Source organism: Carcharodon carcharias, chromosome 3 (genome assembly GCF_017639515.1).
Source record: "Carcharodon carcharias isolate sCarCar2 chromosome 3, sCarCar2.pri, whole genome shotgun sequence".
NCBI lineage: Eukaryota > Metazoa > Chordata > Chondrichthyes > Lamniformes > Lamnidae > Carcharodon > Carcharodon carcharias.
In genome coordinates this window covers 108,913,094-108,919,093 of record NC_054469.1, presented here as the reverse complement: position 1 = coordinate 108,919,093, position 6,000 = coordinate 108,913,094, and the positions used below count along the sequence as shown (strand labels likewise).

Genomic DNA, 6,000 nt, shown 5'->3' with positions numbered 1-6,000 from the left:
GGGTGGGGCTTTGGGTGTTTGGGCTATAGATTATCCTAACAGTGCTGGAGAAAACATGCATATTGTTGATGTCTGCAAGTGGTTGGCATTCCTGCACATTTCCTACCCACCACAATCCCAACACAATATCTGCAACATAAGCTGGCACTGGCTAAGGGCCAATAGCTGACATGCATATATATATATATATAAACAGTGCAAGTGAAAGCAAACACAAAGACAGCTCTCCTCTCCAGCATCACCTGTGAAAAGTTAAAAAGAAGTTTTCCTTTGAAATATCATCAAAATAGTGTTTGAAATATTATGAAGAATTCCGTTTTGAAGGGAGACTTGTATAACTTGCCAGTTAAGATGTCAGTGAGGAGTAACTACAGAAATGTAACTTGCTCAGTGTAGGCCTGGATGCCACGTTTAAATATCGCCCGCAATAAAATAAGGGCAGTATTGAAATATGCCTGGTGCTGATTTATACTGGATGCACTTGTTCAAAATATGACTGACATATTCACTAAAAACACATGTTTAGGTCGGATCGCTTCACTAATGTAGATCTCTCTTAAACATACAACTATTGGTAACCATCGGAGCCTAATACATCAATAAAGAACAGGTTAGGATCCGCAGCCCATTCACTCTTCCAGTGCAATGTTCATCGACCAGAAGTCTACTAAGTTCTTCAAACTGTCCTAAGCTCGTCTATTATACTAAATCTAAACCCGTATCCCGAATGATTTCATATCTACGTGATTCCACATCATCCTTTTTAAGTATTCATGTAAATAATTTAACAAAGGTGTTCAAGCAACGGCAGATCAGCACAATTGCATTATGCGGATCCCAGCCCTTGTAGTTCAGTGATGAAAATCTATTTATTGGGATACAATTTCAATTCTAATATCTCCGCATCATTACTGCTTAGCAGCCATTGCCAGAAAGCGGGGCTCTCTCCCAAGAGCAGTGCAGTAGCCGGGCAGCAGCTGATGGGAGAGAAACAAACCCCCGTGGTGTTCATACATGTGAATGTAAAACTGTTCCAGCTCTCGCTGCCGGGCTTGCGGTGAGCGAGGGCGCTTGAGAATTGCAGGCAGACTGGGGAGAGGTCAGTCACATTCTGCAGGCAACACCAACGGCAAGGAGACGAGAAAGCTCCAGTCACAGTCATTCATTCAGGTCAGCCTTTCACAGAGCGGGACCCAATTGGATCGAAACTGGGATCTTATAAAAGGAGAGAGAAAAACAAGAAGAATATAGCTAATAAGATTGGAATTACAGGAACCTCACGGAACACCGGATCTCAGCTATCTTTTATTCCGTGAAGGAACATTCACACCAATTGGGATCTTTCATCTGTGGAGAGGGGAGCGAGCGAGAGAAAGAAAGATGCAGTTTTAATAATAGCTTTGATTCCATCTGAGAGCTGTCATCACAACTCAGCGCATCTCCCGAGCAAAGCTCCAATAGGTATCGAGTCTCCATTTTCTTAAAGTTTTCTTGTTGTAATGATATAAAACGGTAATCAGTGGGGGAAGCGCAGTTACAGTTTCTACTGTGAGTCCTGTTCAGATTGTGGTGATTTATAAGGTTTATTTTCACTGCCAGATATCTCGAATGGGGGCAATCGGAGCACAGACCGAGCCACGCTTGCATTACAGCCGAGAATTAACGAGCATTTTATGTACAAATGGGGAAACTCCGACCGGTTCGGAAAACTAGTAAAGCATTTGGGATATAGCTGTTGGCTTGCAGGCACGACAGGCAGAAATTTAAAGACAACAAAACAAGCAATCAAACTCGGGAAACCCCCAGTACAGTTACTGAAAGGGATCCGTGAGCAGAACTGCATATCGCCGCCTTACGCGTTGTTGTCCTGCAAATGTCCATTGATTATCTACCTCGACACTTGCTGCCCAATTCAAGCGGCTATTGAATTAGTTAATACTACATCTGAAATGGAAGCCCTGGTTGTTTTGTGTGTATATAGGGTGTCTGAAATGCGGTCCGAACAACACTTTACACCCGGCTAGCAGATCTTTGCGATCACGGATCTATCTCTGTTCCAAAAGTTTACCTCAAGAAAAGCAGAATATATAAAGCAAGAAGTTCAAGTCTACCAATAATACTTGTTACTATAATGAAGTATACGCCCCATTCACTGGCAGCCTGTGTCTACTCTGGGTAGCACGCTTTTTTAAAGTCACGTTGTCTCTAAAGGGAAGGTTTTGCATGTAGTGGAAATGCTGGGGGAGAAAACGGTTTTCCAAAAAGGTCTGATGGCGAGCGGACCGAATATTGAACACCGCCTTCAAAAATGGAAAATTTGTACATTGCAAAATAGATTTGAAGTTAAACATTTATTTGCACATTTCTTTATCTAATCAAAGTCTGCTGTCAGATTGCCACTGATTGTATTGTAAGTGAAGTGGCAATGGTTTGTGCCTATTCTGTGAGGGCCTTTGTATTGAATATGGACTCCGCCAATGGACCCGATTTTTACCCGCTGATGGCCTAATATTTGACCTATTGGTCCATTTGTTCGATTGGTTCTAGATTCGGCGGTAAATCAAAGCAAAGCATCAGACTGATTTCCAAACAGTCTGTGAACTTCCGCTAGTGCATATTGGGGGGAAACCCCCAACGCAATCCCACAGTAAGGATAAGTAACTTTTCTATTTAATCAGTTTGTTAAAATCCTACATCTTGCGAAAGATCAAAAGTTTTCTTTCTAAACCCACCCCAAATAACTAAGAACAAAACGAGCTGTTAAGGATACTTCGTGTAAAAGACCACATGAACGGTGTAAACTTGTTTTATTGCTGATATCTGGAGCAGCTCCGCATGGGAACCTTGATATCCCCTGCCTCATAAGGATTCCTTTCCCGAGGTTAATTACTGATAATCAAATTCTGGATTAACAACAGGCAGCTCTGAAAATGCAAATTGTGGACATGGGAGAAGGGTCACAGTGCAGAGCGGATGTTGTCAACATATTTAAAATTGTACTGCACATTGCTAACTACACTTATATGCACAGTAAGAGGCAATATCTAACTCAACTAAAATTGCAACGGCTCTCGATGATTTCCCCAATATTAATGCAAACAGGACGTTTATAAATTAGCTGATTGTTATTTACTGAAACGATGCAGCCCGTATCTGGGGTGCAAAATGCCGCTCTTAGATGCTTAGATTTGCCATGAAGCCAGATGCCCATCCCAGAGGTAATTGACTCAACGAACGAGCTTCAGCAGCAGCAAGTACTGAGGAGTCTCTGAACAAATGGGCTCAAAGGTATTTAATGGCTGACTGCAAATACTTAGGTTTTATGTGAAAAAAAAACTCGAACTCCGGGTCATAGCCCAAACTCTAGCGCTGTGCAGGGACTCCAAAAGGCCTCTGAAGTTTGTCACACTGTTTGTGGCGTAAATTACTTAATACACTTGAATTCCCCACGATTGTACATTTTGTGTCGCTTCACTTTGTACCAGTTTAACGCTACGAATTTGATTACATTATAGCACTGTTAATTATAGCACTTACATTCTGATTGTTTGTTTCTATCTGACGAAATATATACAGTAATAATTCGTAACTTGCCCATATAAACCCAAGTTCAAAAATCGTTAAAACTGCAGGATGGTCCATATTAGAGACAACTACTTCCAGAAGTCCACACGAAAGAACTATCATCGAACCCAGGACTGAGATGATTGACCTCCAATCATCGCAACCATCTCCCTTTTTGGGTTTGAGGTTTTCCCCCCAATTCTCACTGACGTCAGTTTTGCTAAGGCTCCTTGATGCCACACTCAGTCAAATGCAGACTTGATGTCAAGAGCAGTCACCCTCACTTCACCTCTGGGAGTCCAGTTCTTTGGTCCATTTTTAGACCAAGGCTGTAATGAGGTCAAGAGCTGAGTGACCCTCATGGAACCCAAACTGAGTATCAGTGAACAGGTTATTTCTGAGAAAGTACCACTTAACAGCACTGTTGATGACACCGTCCAGCACTTTGCTGATTGATGATCAAGAGTAGACTGATGGGCTGGTGGTTGGCTGGGATGGATTTAAGCTACTTTTTGTGGACAGGACATACCTGGACAATCTTCCACATTGTCAGGTTGATACCAGTGTTGTCGCTGTAAAGCCAATTCTGGAGCACATGTCTACAATATTACAGCCAAGATGTTGTCAGGTTTGGTAGCCTTGTCTGTATCCAATACTTTCAGCCATTTCTTGATATCACATGGAGTGAATCAAATTGTCTGAAGACTGGTTAAAAACTTGTGACTATTCTCCTTTGAAAGAAAGATAAAGTTTGGATTTAAGTTAGTGTTCTGTGATAAGTTCAGTAATTGAACCAAGCAGGTCTGCAGTATTGCAAGGAAAAGGTAATTAAATTTGTCTGTGTTGGGTATCCCTTCCAATTATTAACATATTCTCAGAGATGCTTTGTCCTATCTTCCAACATGCAGTGTTAGTTAAATGAAGGAAAAGAATGCTGTCAGGCTGAAGATAGCAATTATTAGTGAGCCACAATGGAAGTAACTCAACAAAGTCAGCAAATACAGAAAAATGTTGGAATAGGATGACAGGTGGACAGAAATCTCTTGACCTAATGACCCTCAGATCTACAGCTTCATGAAAGAAGTTTCTTCTGCCCTCTGTTCTGAATCTCATAATTAATCTTGTATCTATGGATGCTTGCCTAGAATCCTCAATGATTGGAAACAGTTTGCTTCTATTTCCCATTCATTCATAATTTTAAACAATGGCATCATATCACCCTGCAGTTAGCGTTGTGCTAACAAAAATAGTCCAATTTTTCAAGCCTTCCTTTGTATTTCGATTTCTTCATAATTTGGATGTTCACAATATCCCAGTGAATCTGCATTTTACTCTCTCAAGTCTTAGTATCCTTTCCAACCACCCTCCCTCACTCAGTATAAATTTCATCACACTTCTACTTCTACTTCTCTTTAGCTCTAAAGAAGAGTCATATGGACTCAAAACATCAACTCTGTTTTTCTCTCCACAGATGCGGTTAGACCTGCTGCATTTTTCCAGCGTTTTCTGTTTTTGTTTCAGATTTCCAGCATCTGCAGTATTTTGCTTTTATCCTTTCTAATATGTTGTGACCATTACTGCCCATAGTACTCTGATTGAGATCTTATTATTCTATTCCTCTTTTGCTAAAACCTGGAAATCCATTAGCTTTTATTTCAGACCATCAACCTGATTTGCTGCCTTTAATGTTCTGTGAGCCTGTACCCCCAAATCTCTCAACCCTTCTACAACACAGAGTCTATTTCCACTCTGAATATATATTTTACATATACTAATATTGCCTTCTATCTGCCACTTAATAGCCTGTACCCCCAATTTATCAATATGCCATTGCAGTTTCTAAAGAATTAACTATATTTTTATTTTACAATCATCCAGAAAATTCAACATCAAGCAGCCCAGAACTGAACGCTATTGGACACCACGGCCCACTCCCAACCAATCTGAAAAACATCATTAACTGCTAATCTCCAATTTGTCCTTTCTACATATTTTAAATTTAGTTTACTTCCTCCCTGTAATTTCACACCCCTTAATCTTCCATAATGATCTCTACTATGGTACCTTTTCAAAGACATACGAACATAAGAAATAGGGGCAGAAGTAGGCCATTCAGCCCCTTGAGCCTGCACTGCTATTCAATAAGATCATGGCTGATCTGTTTGTGTTTTGAATTCCACATTCCCATCTACCCACAATAACCTTCGATTCCCTTGCCTAACTAGAATCTATCTACCTCGGTCTTTGACCCCGCCACCGAAGGCAGAGAGTTCCAAAGTCGCACAATCCTCAGAGAAAATAAATTCTCCTCATCTCTGCCCTAAAAGGGAAACCCCTAATTTTAAAACAGTGTCCCCTAGTTCTGGACCTTCCTGAAACCAATGTAACATTACATTTACTGCATTTCCCCCATTTACCATGTCTGTTACTATCTCA

The 6,000-nt window shown here is 40.9% G+C and overlaps 1 protein-coding gene across 1 annotated transcript in view; it reads left to right on the top strand.

The window, feature by feature from the left end:
• The first annotated feature begins 1,055 nt into the window (after positions 1 to 1,055).
• calcr (calcitonin receptor) overlaps positions 1,056 to 6,000 on the top strand; it is a 403,965-nt gene continuing 399,020 nt past the window's right edge. Inside the window, exon 1 of the mRNA XM_041184474.1 lies at positions 1,056 to 1,461. The gene's annotated coding sequence lies outside the window, so the exon portion shown is untranslated. The remainder of the gene's footprint in view (positions 1,462 to 6,000) is intronic.